Genomic DNA, 14,042 nt, shown 5'->3' with positions numbered 1-14,042 from the left:
CTTTGTATTAGAGATTTGTAAAGGTTAGCAATCTGACATCTGTACATATCAATGTAATCAATTTAATGCAATGGTTTTCTGAGTATTGTGTAAATAATGTATATAAATTTTGTTTTAATTTGCATGTTAATAAAAACGGCCGAGGGGTTTAACAACTCCCTAATCCAAAAAAGTTCTTCTTGTGGTAAACGTGTTACTATCTTAGTATTGATAAGGGAGGAGGGGGTCTAGGCCGTGCCTGGCCATATGGACCTCAGCGCTGCAGGTAGCCATCGTGGCCGTCGGTGACCAGGGCACCGTGTCCTTGAAGTGAGCCTTGTGTATGTTTATTCTGATACAGTATCTGTACCTGGAGGAGATTACCCTGGGTATGTATGTGAACGTCATGCCGAGCTGGCACTCACTGCGTACTGGATGTAAGCGCCATGTGATCCCAGCACTAACTGCATCATTATATTTTCCTGAAAGCGTCATGTGATCCCGGCACTGACTGTGCCATTGTGTTATCCTAGCACTGTATATAATGTCATGTGATCCCGGCACTGACTGAGCCATTGTGTTACCCTGGCACTATATGTAAGTGCGATGTGATCCCAGCACTGACTGCATCATTGTATTATCCTGAAAGCGTCATGTGATCCCGGCACTAACTGCGCCATTCTGTTACCCTGGCACTGTATATAAGCGGCATGTGATCCTGGCACTGACTGCGCCACTGTGTTACCCTGGCACTGTATATAAGCGTCATGTGATCCCGGCACTGACTGGGCCATTGTGTTACCCTGGCACTGTGTGTAAGTGCCATGTGATCCCAGCAGTGACTGCATCATTGTATTATCCTGGAAGCGTCATGTGATCCCGGCACTGACTGCGCCATTGTATTACCCTGGCACTGTATGTGAGGGCCGTGTGATCCTGGCTCTGTAGGTAAGAATTATGTAAAACTGGCACAGAATATAGCATTGTTATCCCGGCACTGTACGTAAGGGTCATGCGAGCCTGGCACAGAATTCGGAATTGCTACCCTGGCACTGTATGAGGGGGTCATGCGAGCCTGGCACTGAATATTGGATTGTATTATCCTGGCTGTTAGAAATGGGATTTCTGGTTGGCTAGGGCTTGCGCCAAAGCCAGGCAGAAACCACCTCTCTAGTCAGGGCTGGGGAGTTACACGCCAAAGATAACCCCTGCTCACCCCTTGGTAGGTTGGCACGAGCAGTCAGGCTTATCCCGGAGGCGATGTGTAAAGCGTTTGCGCGCGCACCCAGCAACAACACCCAAGGCCCACCACAAAAGAAACTCCACACAAGGTATTATATAAAAATAGCCTTTGTATTATACACAACACATTAGATAAAACCACACACTTTACAATGTGCCAACAGGCACGGGCAGAGATTACAAGGGATTATATGTACAGGGGACAGGGCCACATGGACCACTGTCAGGAATTAGCACTTTGTAGAAATTAGCACTTAGAACATAGGAATAATACTTTAGAACATAGCACATACAATCACTGTAGCACTAAAATAGAACATGTAGCACACAACCAGTAACTACTGGTAACAGGTAAGTACCACCTACGCAACCCTAACCACCTTAGGAAAATGTCACGCAGGGAACCAGGACCTCACTAGCACCACCTGTACTAGGGAGACAAACAACCACCTAAGTATCACAATACCTGTAGGGGTCTAAGCACAGCACACATGATGCATCGCAACACATTCAGAGGTGTAGGGAAGGAAAACACATGATGCATAAAATACATTCAGCGGTGTAAAACAAGGCACATGACGCATAAACACACATTCAGAGGTGCAGGGTAGGAACAATAGCGCAAAACTCACATTAGCCACCACCTGTGGCAGTCCCTAGGCCAACTGGCCTTGTAGGGGGGGCTAGGACACCCTGAGTCCAGCAGAGTCAGGGCGCGCCTGCGCAGGCTGCGCAAACCAGGGCGCACAAGGCACAACCTACACGTTGCAGCTGCCCACTAAGTGCTGGGCAGCTGGGAAAAGGAGCGTGGGCACCACTGTGCCCTTTGGACCCAACCTGTCACACTTGGAGCCTCTCTGGGCTCTAACCACAAGAAATGTGCTGTCGTTGGAGTCCCGCTCGGGGGACTCGAAATCGCCAAAAGAAATGCCCCCTAGACGTTTAGAGCACCGCGCGCTCTTAGCAACCAATGCGGTGTACTTTGGAGCCCTCTAGACTCTTCAAACAAGGTGCCTCATTGGAGCCTTGTGGGCTCGAAAAGAAGGGTGCCCCCAACGTTGGAGCGGCCCGCTGCCTTCCGGGGCCGCTCTGAACACCGGAAAAATGCCCCCGGGAGCTGGAGCGGCCGCAGCGGCGGCCCCGCTCAGGACCAAAGCCGGTTTTGGGGACCGGCACTACCTTCACCCCCACGGAGCCTTCCAGCCTGCGAGACTCACCGGCTTGCAGGCAGACTTCACACGGAGGCGGGGTGGGCTCCCGGTTCTCCTCTCCTGGCCTCGTTGCAGCACTGTGGGTATCTCGGCCCTTCACCCGGGGGGCCGGGACTTCGGGAAGGAGCCTGAGAGGCTCTGGACGTCCCGGACTGCCTTCGCTCCTCACGCGGCGCTTCCTGCCACACGGCACTTCCGTCCGCGAGACCCCGCCCCCAACCAGACGGGCCGCGAGCGCTTCTTCGGGGAATTGAAATGAGGGGTAGGCTCCCTCTCCTGATCAACAACACAGCGCGGGGTGGGCACCCGCCACGAAGGACGCAAAAATGCGGGGTGGGCAACCGCCAACAACAACGAACACGGCACGGTCCCTGGCGGGGTGGGCACCCGCTAGGAATAGTACTTCCCTAATAAAGCGGGGTAGGCTCCCGCTCGAACCGCTGAGAACAGGGGGGGAGGCCCGGGCAGTCTCCCTTCGCTGCCCACACCCCCTTAAAGCGCCCTCCTAGAGAAAGGGCAGAGCCCAGCAAGTCCTTGGGCTGGGGGGACCCCAGCAATGCACAGCCAGGCAGGCCAGCACGCAGGGACCATCAGGAAGCAGCAGCTGGGTCCCGCGGCGGTTCCTCCTGGCAGGGTGTCCCCCTAAGGTTAGGAACAAGTCAGAACACCTTACATGGGGTCACAGCCCCTTCTTATACACAGGTTTACCTTCTCAAGGTGCAGGGGAGGGGTGTGGAAATATGGATTTTTCTGGTCAGTTATGTCCCCTATCTTGGACCCCAACGGTTCTATGTGCATATCACAAGTACATGTATGTTTCCTCCAGTTCCAGTTATGAAGACGCAAATACATATGCGTCCACCGTCAACATGTCCTCTGTCAGATCCGCCATGAACAGGCCGGATATTCCATTCCTAAATATGAAAGGCCACCGGCTTTGTATGGCTCACTTATGCCATTTTACAGTCCAGGCAAGTAGGCCCTGATTCTGTCATCAAACTCTTCTTGCCTTCTGCCTCTGAAAGCTCCAGTCTGAGCCTGCATCTGTGACCATGAACTTTGTCTCATTCTCTGCGCGGCTCACGAAGCCTGACATCAGCCTATTATCTGCCAAGAACTGTATTTCACCTTCGAATTATCTGCTTCCCCCTCAGCCGATGCATTCCTGCCTAGTAGCTTAAGTAAACATTCTTCCAGTCACCGAGCAAAAGGCCCAGCTTCTCTGCCCTTATGCAAGTAATTCATAGCCCTGTTACCATGGAATATTCCTACCCCCTCGCATTCAGTGTAGACACTTAGACGCTTGTACACGCACGCACAGTCAGTATAGAATAGATTCTGTCCGAGAGTCCTTCTTTTTTGGATAACATAGTTCTTTAAACATAGGATGTTAGATATGATTTGGGATTAGGTTGACTTGACCCCCCAGACTTTTCGTCTCCACATGTAGAGCTAAATGTCAAGTCCCCTTCACCCCCTAGTTACACGTCAATTACACGTCATACTGCTGCGCGCGCATCTAGGCCAAGTATTATCTTATAGATCCACCTATATATGACATCATAACCAATTATGTTCCTTTTTACTCTTTATTACACCCATTTCTGGTTACGCAGACAACTTGTCATTTTCCTTATCAATTGTTACACCTACTGTATTCGCTTCATTGTAATGTATGCACTATAAAAGTTACTTCTTGTCAATAAAGTATGTACTTCACTTCCTGAACCTCCGGGGTGATGGAACTTGAAGCATCCGATTATAATCGATTATTGGAATAAAGCCCATTCCGAAACTCTAATATCACGGATTCTGCCTCTCATTTTACTGAGCTATTTTATAATGTTTCTGTATCAAATTCAGTCCCGGTAAAGGAATTTTATTTACCACATGATGGCGCCCGAATAGGGACACTTTCTCATCTCACGCGCCGGCGGTGAGTTGCAGGCCCGGTCTCCTGCCACAGCTGGACGGACAATAACGCGTACCAGCAGGATTTCCTGTATCTCCCTCCAGTCAAGCGGGGGCGACTGAGACTGCGATCAACACCCAGACGAGGCGGTGAGAAGTGCGAAGTATCCCGACCAGAGCCTAGCTGAGAGAGCAAGATCCGAGGTACACAGAGACCCACCAGTCCGAAGTCAAGCCCAGTTTCCGACGAGTCGAGTCGAGTCCAGCCCGGTTCAAGTTCAAGTTACTGAGGCCTTCCGTTTCCGAAGCTACCCGGTGAGTACCATTACTGGGGAGGCATTTCTGACGTGCACATAGGTTGTGCCGGTCAAGACGGGTTTGGGTACACAAATCCGGTCTGCACTGTTTTAGCAGTGTATCTGTACTGTTTAGCAGTATATCAAGTATTCCGAAGTATCCAGTTATTGTCAAGAATTAAGCTTGGTGATTAGTTATGCAGACGATCATCATTGTTGTTTCAGTTAAAGGCTTAATGTTAAATGTTTAATGTGTTTAAAACGTCCTGTATAGTGTGGTATGAATGACTGTTCATTATCGTGTTTATTGTATTAAGTCTGTCCAAATTCAAGTATCAGGTCAGTTGGTCAAAATCAAGTATAAGGTCAGTTCTCAATATGCCGCTCTTCTCGAAATTAAGACAGATCACTACTAGAAAAGGGGTTCTCAAAGAAGCCGTTCCTATTCCTCCTAGGGACACTCCAGGGCACTTTATGTATCACAAACATGGCTTAGACGCTATATTATTTCTTGATTTATGGGTAGACTATACCAAGGGATTACCAGAAAGTCAGAGGTGGCCCGCAGCGGGGACCTGGGATGCAAAGTGCATCATGAAAGTCGAGGAAGAGTTATGGAAAAGGAAAGTCAGACAGTCACAGAAGGACGCCGTTGAGTTATGGCGTAAAGAATCTCATAGACGTACAGAAAAAGCACGTAGACAGGAAGAAAGGAATAAAGAAAGTTCAAATAAAGTTCAAGGAAATCTATTAATTGAGGAAGGTATCAGAGTGAAATCAGAACAAGTAGACAGACAGAGAAATGCCCTTATGAATGGTATGTATCCCCTTCTGGCCGAAGGATTACCTAAGGCTACTCCAGAGATACCGAAAGACTTGCCACCCCCATTATTCCCAATCAAGGTACATCCTAAGGGGCATCCTAGAACCGCAGAAGATGTTTTTCTTTCCTCATATTTAGATGACGCAGCTCCCGAGTATGCTAATTCCGCCCCACATAGACCGCATATCAGGGAGGTCCTACGCCAAGATCCAGTACCCGTATCCCTACAGCAACAAATCGAGTCACAAGTTCCGGCAAGCACATCTGTTTCTGTATCTGTTCCTACAGCTACTTCTATAGCTGTGTCCACACCTATAGTTGCTGTGTCACGTTCAACGAATCCTTTCACACCCGACGCCCCAGATGGGGCCACGGGAGGTGCTACTAATATCTTTTCTACGCCACCTAGAATAAATAAACTTACTTTTCAAGAGTCAGCGCATTCACGTACACCCAAATTCGTAAGTGCTCGTGCACTTAAAGAGCTTCTCGTAGATTGTAGATATGACCCGGTGCCCGGTATAGAGGACGAAATGACCCTGGCCTCATTGCGTATCAGACGAGCCGCAGTGTATTTAGCGAAGTTACCAGGAATGACTGCGCATCTAGACGAAATATATCATTTTGTCCGAACAGGACGAGATCCAGAATGTATTAACAGAGCTATGGAGTACCAGAAAGTAGAGATACAGGGGGAACTGTTACGTTTCCTCATAAACTGTGTGATCAGAAATGTAGACCGACCGGGGGTAGACCCGGAAGCAATGAAAATTCTTACAAGATGGAGCCAGAATATATCAGAAGGGAGACATGATAAACAAAATTGTATAATAGCCATGTGCCGAAAGATCCGTAAAGAAATAGAACGCCTACACGAAGAGAGATTAGAGGTAGACGAGTTCGAACAAAGCGAGGAAGAAGGGTCAGGACTGCCCACAGGACAGTCGGACACCATAGCCTATGTAGGTAGAGGAAGATCTTGTAATAGGAATCAGACTAGATGTCATACTGACTCACTACGTCCGATATGTCCAGATAATAACAGGAATTTTCAAATACCTATAATTAATATAAGGTCTAACGAGCATTCGTTCCAAACCGCCGACAGACTACTTCGAGAACGAAGGGGTTATCATTTTCTCGATTCTATGGACGAACAAGATTTAGCTAGGGCAGCTGTCCATTGGGTGGACAGTCCCGGAAAATATAGTGATGATACAGTAGTACGCACATTTTTTAATCTTACCCCAGATGAACAGAGGTTAGCTGGGATTTATATGATTCAACAACTCATTATACTATATCGGAGTCAGCATTCGGACCCTGGTCCCTTACCTGACATACTGACTGAATTGCTTATGAATAAATGGAGAGGTCCAGGTACTAAATTAATTAAAGAAATTCTAGAATCAAGAAAGCAGTATATTCTTTTTGTATGTTCAGAGCATGTTTCATTGCCCGTCAAGGAAAGAACCACGTATCACATGGATAGACAGAATCCTTTACGAGAGGTGCACCCAATAAGAGGCGAGGACAACGAGTTTAAACGCGTATTTGTATATACGCCCATATCAAAAATAGAATTGTTACAAATGAAGAAAGTGGTACCCAGTCATGACAAAGATCCAGCGGGTTTCCACCGAGAAATTAAAGACATGTTACTCATGGGAGAGTATACCTATCCCGACATTATGACAATATTAAAGGTGTTGATGCCTGCTGGCATTTATGAAAAACTCAAGGAAAAAGAGTGGGAGGTAGGTGACCAAAAGATAGAATGGTCAGTGTTAGAAGCGGAAGAAAAGGCCCGAACTGCAGGAGCAGGACTCGGGGATAAAACTAAAGCATTACCAGGTTTATTAGTACAGGTACTGCCACGTCTATTAACTACGAAAAAGGAAGATTGGGGAACGATTTCAGCCTGTAAGCAGAAGCAAGATGAAGACACTAGTGATTACTATGCCCGATTTGAAAAATGTTTTGGTATAAATAGTGGCATAAAAGCCAGTAGCGAATCATACCCGCATCTGTTTGTAACAAAGTTAGTGGAAAATGCCCTGCCCCCAGTAAAGAATAGAGTATTAAAATTCGAAAGTACCTGGCAAGGTAACACTCCATCACAAATGTTACAAATGTTACAGTACCATCACAATAGAATTAGAGAAGAACAAGAACATGAACACAGACGCATGAAAGACACGAAAATGAAAATGCTAGTTTCCCAGACTGTTCCAGCTGAAGGACATAAAAAGGGTATGACACATTCCGATTCAGCAGGACCTGTAAAAGGGACATGCAATTATTGTAAAAAGCCAGGCCATTACGTACACGATTGTCCAGTTTTAAAACATAATATCGCCATAGGTAAAACACAAGAAAGATCACGGCCACTCAGACAAGATCAGAATGAACAAGGAGCTATGCAGCATGCCCAGGCCATGCCAGCCGCACAACAGCCAATACAGTTTGTGCCAGCTGCACCACCGTTGCCTGCTGCTGCCACACAGACAACAACACGACAAATGTATCAGACCGCACAGTATGAATATCCTGAGTATCAGCGTTACGCATGAACAAGCCTAGAGAGGGAAGTTGACTTACCCCTTATTGAAATCCCAGTAGACCAAGAAGGACCTTATGTACATAGTGAATTATTAGGCCAAGATAGAAAATTTCTACTCGATACAGGGGCAAGTCGAACGACCATAAAACGTAGTGAAGTTCCAGGGGCACCCCTCTCAGGCTCACAGAATATTTCCCTTGGTTTTTCAGGAAAACCTATTGTTAATGAAGTGTCACAACCACTGCCACTTACGATAGGACCTCTGACCCGAACTACAGATTTATTGCTTACTAAATCATGTCCAGAAAATCTGTTAGGAATTAAATACTTTGTCAGCTCAAGCCGCAGAGCTCATCGCTCTGACACAAGCCTGTATTCAAGCCACGAATAAAAAAGTCAACATATACACTGATTCACGTTATGCATTCGGAGTTGTACATGACTTCGGCGTGCTGTGGCGAGAGAGAGGTTATTTAACTTCCCACGGTGCCCACATTCAGCACGGACCCCTCATTCATGCCTTATTAGATGCAATACATCTACCCACTGCAATATCAATTATGAAATGTAAGGCTCATACGAAAGTTACTGATATCATTTCTCAAGGCAATGATTTAGCCGACAGAACAGCTAAACAGACTGCTCAAACTCAAACTCCCGACATGACAAAGACAATAGTCCCGATGCCGACACATTGTATGACAGTTAAAGATCCTACTCTTGACGTAATTGACATACAGACACATGCTACACCAGACGAAATAAAGAAATGGACTGAATTAGGAGGGATCCAAACGGACCAAGGATGGATGATGAAAGAAAAGTCTGTATGGTTCCTTCCTGATTCAATGGTCCAAGTCATAGTTAACACTATACATAGTCCAGCACATCTAGGAGAAAAAGCTATGCTAGACAGCATTCAACACATTTGGTTTAATAAACATTTACGAGCAGCAGCCAAACAAAAGGTCCGTACCTGTATGATCTGTTGCCAGTTTAACCCAGGAAAAAGCGTTCCCGTAGAACAGGGTGGATTTCATCCTCCTAATCACCCTTTTGAAGTCCTACAGATGGATTACATCCAGATGGAACGATGTCGAGGATTCAAATATGTTCTCGTAGTTGTCTGCGCTCTGTCCCGTTGGACAGAGGCGTACCCGGTTTCAGATTACACTGCCCCGACTACTGCCAAACAGTTGGTTCGAGAATTTTTCCCACGATACGGTTTACCACGTGTTGTTCACTCAGATAACGGCCAGCCGTTCTCATCCGAATTAATGAAACACGTTTCACTTCTGTTAGGTTATCAGTGGAAATTCCACTGTGTTCGACACCCCGAAGCAGCAGGTCTCGTAGAAAGACATAACCAGATACTGAAAATCAGAATGTCCAAAATATGCAGAGAAAAAGGTGTCGACTGGGTAGTAGCGTTACCCGTTGCACTCTTTTACATGAGAATGGTAGCACACTCACGAACAGGGCTATCCCCGTATGAGGTGATCTTCGGTAGACCACCAAATATGTGGGGGACGCCTATACCACGAAAAATAACTGATGTTGACTGTAATATGCTGACAGATTACTTGGCTTCCTTGATGTCTGCACTACAATCTTGTCGTTCACAGGTAGCTGCAGCCTTTCCTGACAACACTGAGGTGAAACCCCATGACGTAGTTCCGGGGGATCTCGTCTTTGTGAGGAATTTCGACCGAAAGACTCAGCTGGAGCCCAGGTGGAAAGCACCCAAGTTGGTCCTGCTGACCACAAGGACAGCCGTGAAGATCGAGGGCCGCAAGGGCTGGATTCATTCAAGTCATATCAAGAAATTTCATGGACTATCCTCGGATATAGACATTGTGCCCTGCACTACCTCACAGACTGATTCAAAACTTCCTTTGGTTGAAAAAACTGAAACTGAACTTTACAAACTAAAGCTTAGGCCCAACAAGTCGAGCAATTTGATTGTTTAAGTCCTCTCCAAGGTGAAGCGGTTGAATTGTCTCTGACATGAATCCCTTGGACCTGAGTAGAGAAAATACCCGGAAAATGTTGAAACGACAGGCGTATTGTAAATCACTGCGTAGCCACTGCATAATGACATTATTAATTCTGTTTTTATTAAGTCTTTTAATAATTATTACAAGTATGTTGTTGCACATATATTACCCTATTTCTAGACATGTTTATAATGTTGCTGCTGAACATTCTTTTAGTGACTTACCTCCACATGAATTGTCTTATAGACTTGCGCTGCGCAATAACACTTTCATTAGTATGTTACATCATTCCCATCAGACTAGTAATGCTACTAATTGTTGGGTGTGTGGCCGACTCCCTCCCTATCAGAATTATGAAGGAGTCCTGCCTTTCTTTCCACATCCATTTACACGTAATGGCTCCTGTGGAGCATGGTTCAGTTTAATCAATTCCATAGACTCAGACACAGCAGTTTACCAAGATCATTGGGTATGGGGAAACCTGAACCTAGTTTTACTCAAGGTCTGCTACCCTGACAAGGAGGGTCGCCCCAAAAGAACAGGAACTGATCTAGAAAATGAAGTATATGGATTAGGTAATTTTACACCTAATCTCATGATTCTAAATGTCGTATCCGAAATTGAACTAGTCTTACCCACCATGTCAGTATTCCCAGCAAAAGGTGAATTATGTGTAAGAAAAGTTGGTTCCATACATATGGGCCATAGTAAATGCACCACTACAGTAGAATTCAGTGATCAAGGCAAATCTTCATTTAGAGCTTCTCGCCATTCCTACTTTGTATGTGGTCAGACTGCATATATGCGTTTACCTCTAGATTGGGATGATACCTGCTACATTGCATTCCTTTTGCCACCTGTTTTCCTAGCTCCTCCTGATTATTACAGAAATATTCATTTAGTACACAACAGAGAGCGGAGAGATCTCCCAATTGTCGATTATACTGAGACGGCATGGGACAAGTATGTAGATTTTAATAAAGGCATCTTTCCCTATATAGGTACCGTTACTAATAGTAAGCTGATACGTAGATTAACTAGAACCCTTGAAGCAGTAGTGAATGAGACTATTTCCGCCTTAGGCAATTTAACAGAAGAGCAGTCTGCTATGCGGATTGTTGTGCTTCAAAATCGTCTTGTCCTTGACGTCATCCTGGCTGATAGGGGCGGAGCTTGTAGGGTCATCGGATCAAGCTGCTGCGTATTCATACCAGAAAATTCGCCATCTGTATATAAAGCCATCACTCGCCTTCATAAGATTGTAAGCCAGATACACCAGAACCCAGGCACTTGGACTTGGTCCAGTTGGTTTTGGAATGTGATATCAGCCTGGGGATGGAGAGTTTTATCCTTCCTAGGTATTGGCCTTCTCCTACTATTCAGTTGCTGTCTATGTCTACAATGTGGACCAGCGATCTGTGGTCTGTGTACCACCTCGTGTATTCCACCACCAAGATTTCATTCGTCACGGAAGAAGAAAGAAGAACAAATGATGCTATATGAACAGATCGATGGATTAATGAAGATTGATGTCTCTTGAAGGGCAAGTAGGGGACAAGGAGGGAATGTGGAAATATGGATTTTTCTGGTCAGTTATGTCCCCTATCTTGGACCCCAACGGTTCTATGTGCATATCACAAGTACATGTATGTTTCCTCCAGTTCCAGTTATGAAGACGCAAATACATATGCGTCCACCGTCAACATGTCCTCTGTCAGATCCGCCATGAACAGGCCGGATATTCCATTCCTAAATATGAAAGGCCACCGGCTTTGTATGGCTCACTTATGCCATTTTACAGTCCAGGCAAGTAGGCCCTGATTCTGTCATCAAACTCTTCTTGCCTTCTGCCTCTGAAAGCTCCAGTCTGAGCCTGCATCTGTGACCATGAACTTTGTCTCATTCTCTGCGCGGCTCACGAAGCCTGACATCAGCCTATTCTCTGCCAAGAACTGTATTTCACCTTCGAATTATCTGCTTCCCCCTCAGCCGATGCATTCCTGCCTAGTAGCTTAAGTAAACATTCTTCCAGTCACCGAGCAAAAGGCCCGGCTTCTCTGCCCTTATGCAAGTAATTCATAGCCCTGTTACCATGGAATATTCCTACCCCCTCGCATTCAGTGTAGACACTTAGACGCTTGTACACGCACGCACAGTCAGTATAGAATAGATTCTGTCCGAGAGTCCTTCTTTTTTGGATAACATAGTTCTTTAAACATAGGATGTTAGATATGATTTGGGATTAGGTTGACTTGACCCCCCAGACTTTTCGTCTCCACATGTAGAGCTAAATGTCAAGTCCCCTTCACCCCCTAGTTACACGTCAATTACACGTCATACTGCTGCGCGCGCATCTAGGCCAAGTATTATCTTATAGATCCACCTATATATGACATCATAACCAATTATGTTCCTTTTTACTCTTTATTACACCCATTTCTGGTTACGCAGACAACTTGTCATTTTCCTTATCAATTGTTACGCCTACTGTATTCGCTTCATTGTAATGTATGCACTATAAAAGTTACTTCTTGTCAATAAAGTATGTACTTCACTTCCTGAACCTCCGGGGTGATGGAACTTGAAGCATCCGATTATAATCGATTATTGGAATAAAGCCCATTCCGAAACTCTAATATCACGGATTCTGCCTCTCATTTTACTGAGCTATTTTATAATGTTTCTGTATCAAATTCAGTCCCGGTAAAGGAATTTTATTTACCACAGGGGAGAACCAGGTACAACTGGTTCCTGAGCACTTTGTTTTGCTCAGCCCCTCTCCCTATTCAGAGTGCAGGCCAGGGTCATCAGTCGCACCACAGGGGGTGGAGCCAGCATTGTGAGGGGAAAACCCAGCCCTATTTAGGACCCAGGTGTACTCCTCCCACCCATCTAGCTGCTGATCTCCCCATTCACCACTGGGTGACTCATCCTGACTCTGGGGATTCCCTAGCCCGTCACATGACCTCACTCAGCCAATCACGCGACAGGCAGTCACTGCACATTTTACACTAATATGCCAACTCCTAGAAGTGGCACTTCCGCACATGACATAATCACGCATCATACATCATTGCGAAGCATTCGATCACACGAGTCCGCACATACCAAACTCGAGCCTGCACACCCCACGCATCAGGAACTACCAGGGACACATATATTCCCCATGCATTCCTATGGGAGGGCAGGCCTATCTCACCACATGCACTCAGAGGGCGCACGCACTTTACTCTGGGACACAGGGAAAGTGCGCAGAAACCAAAAATCACTACCACCAGGTCACCAGTAAAAGCAAAAAGTTCAGGGGTGAACCTGCCAGAAGGGCCAAGTCCAACACAACCCCCTTCCAGCCAAAACGCAGGGCAGACCAATCACCACCGTGATGGACTTCCCTGCTTGGGGCGATAGAACACGGACGCGGGCCCGCAACTGCAGGGACATCCTCCTGTTCTACGCCACGGTGAACCCATGGAATTCCTTCTAAAACCACGGTCTGGACCAACTGGGCTACCCCACTGGTACTCCCAAGCTGTCCGCGGCCAAGCCCAGGCCCTAGGCCACCCAGGTGCCACTGGTCCTTGCCTAATCACAGAGTGGGGGGTAGTAACCCCTGGCACATAGCGGCCATTCTCCACTCTTCCTGTCTGCCAGACAGGACTAGACTGCCACTGGTTCTCCAGCCTAGGGTCTACACCCTCAGGCGGACCAGGAGTCTCAGGGAAGGCTCTCCTCCCCCTACCTCTTCTCCTAGGGTTCCTCCTCCTCTGGCGAGGGGTACACCTAGAACGCCATTCCAACCCAGGGTTTAACCCCTTAGGTTGCACCGGGGTCAGAGGTGGGCTCTCCCACCCTCTGCACCCCCTTCCAGAGCCCTGCTCCCTACCAACTGGGGCGGTACCTCTGGAAGAAGAACCGGTCGGGACGCTGGTTACAGACGTCCCACCCTTCAGGTCAGGCTGACCCTGAACCTGGCCTCCCAACCTCCGGTCTAGAACCTTTGGTGGAATAATCGCCTGGCAC

The 14,042-nt window shown here is 46.8% G+C and overlaps 1 protein-coding gene across 1 annotated transcript in view; it reads right to left on the bottom strand.

The window, feature by feature from the left end:
- Positions 1 to 14,042, bottom strand: part of C4_2H1orf210 (chromosome 4_2 C1orf210 homolog) — a 200,707-nt gene that overhangs the window by 150,644 nt on the left and 36,021 nt on the right. The gene's annotated exons all lie outside the window — the stretch shown is intronic.

The sequence above is a fragment of the Triturus cristatus genome, chromosome 4_2, assembly GCF_964204655.1.
Source record: "Triturus cristatus chromosome 4_2, aTriCri1.1, whole genome shotgun sequence".
Classification (NCBI taxonomy): Eukaryota; Metazoa; Chordata; class Amphibia; order Caudata; family Salamandridae; genus Triturus; species Triturus cristatus.
This window is presented reverse-complemented; position numbering and strand designations above follow the sequence as displayed.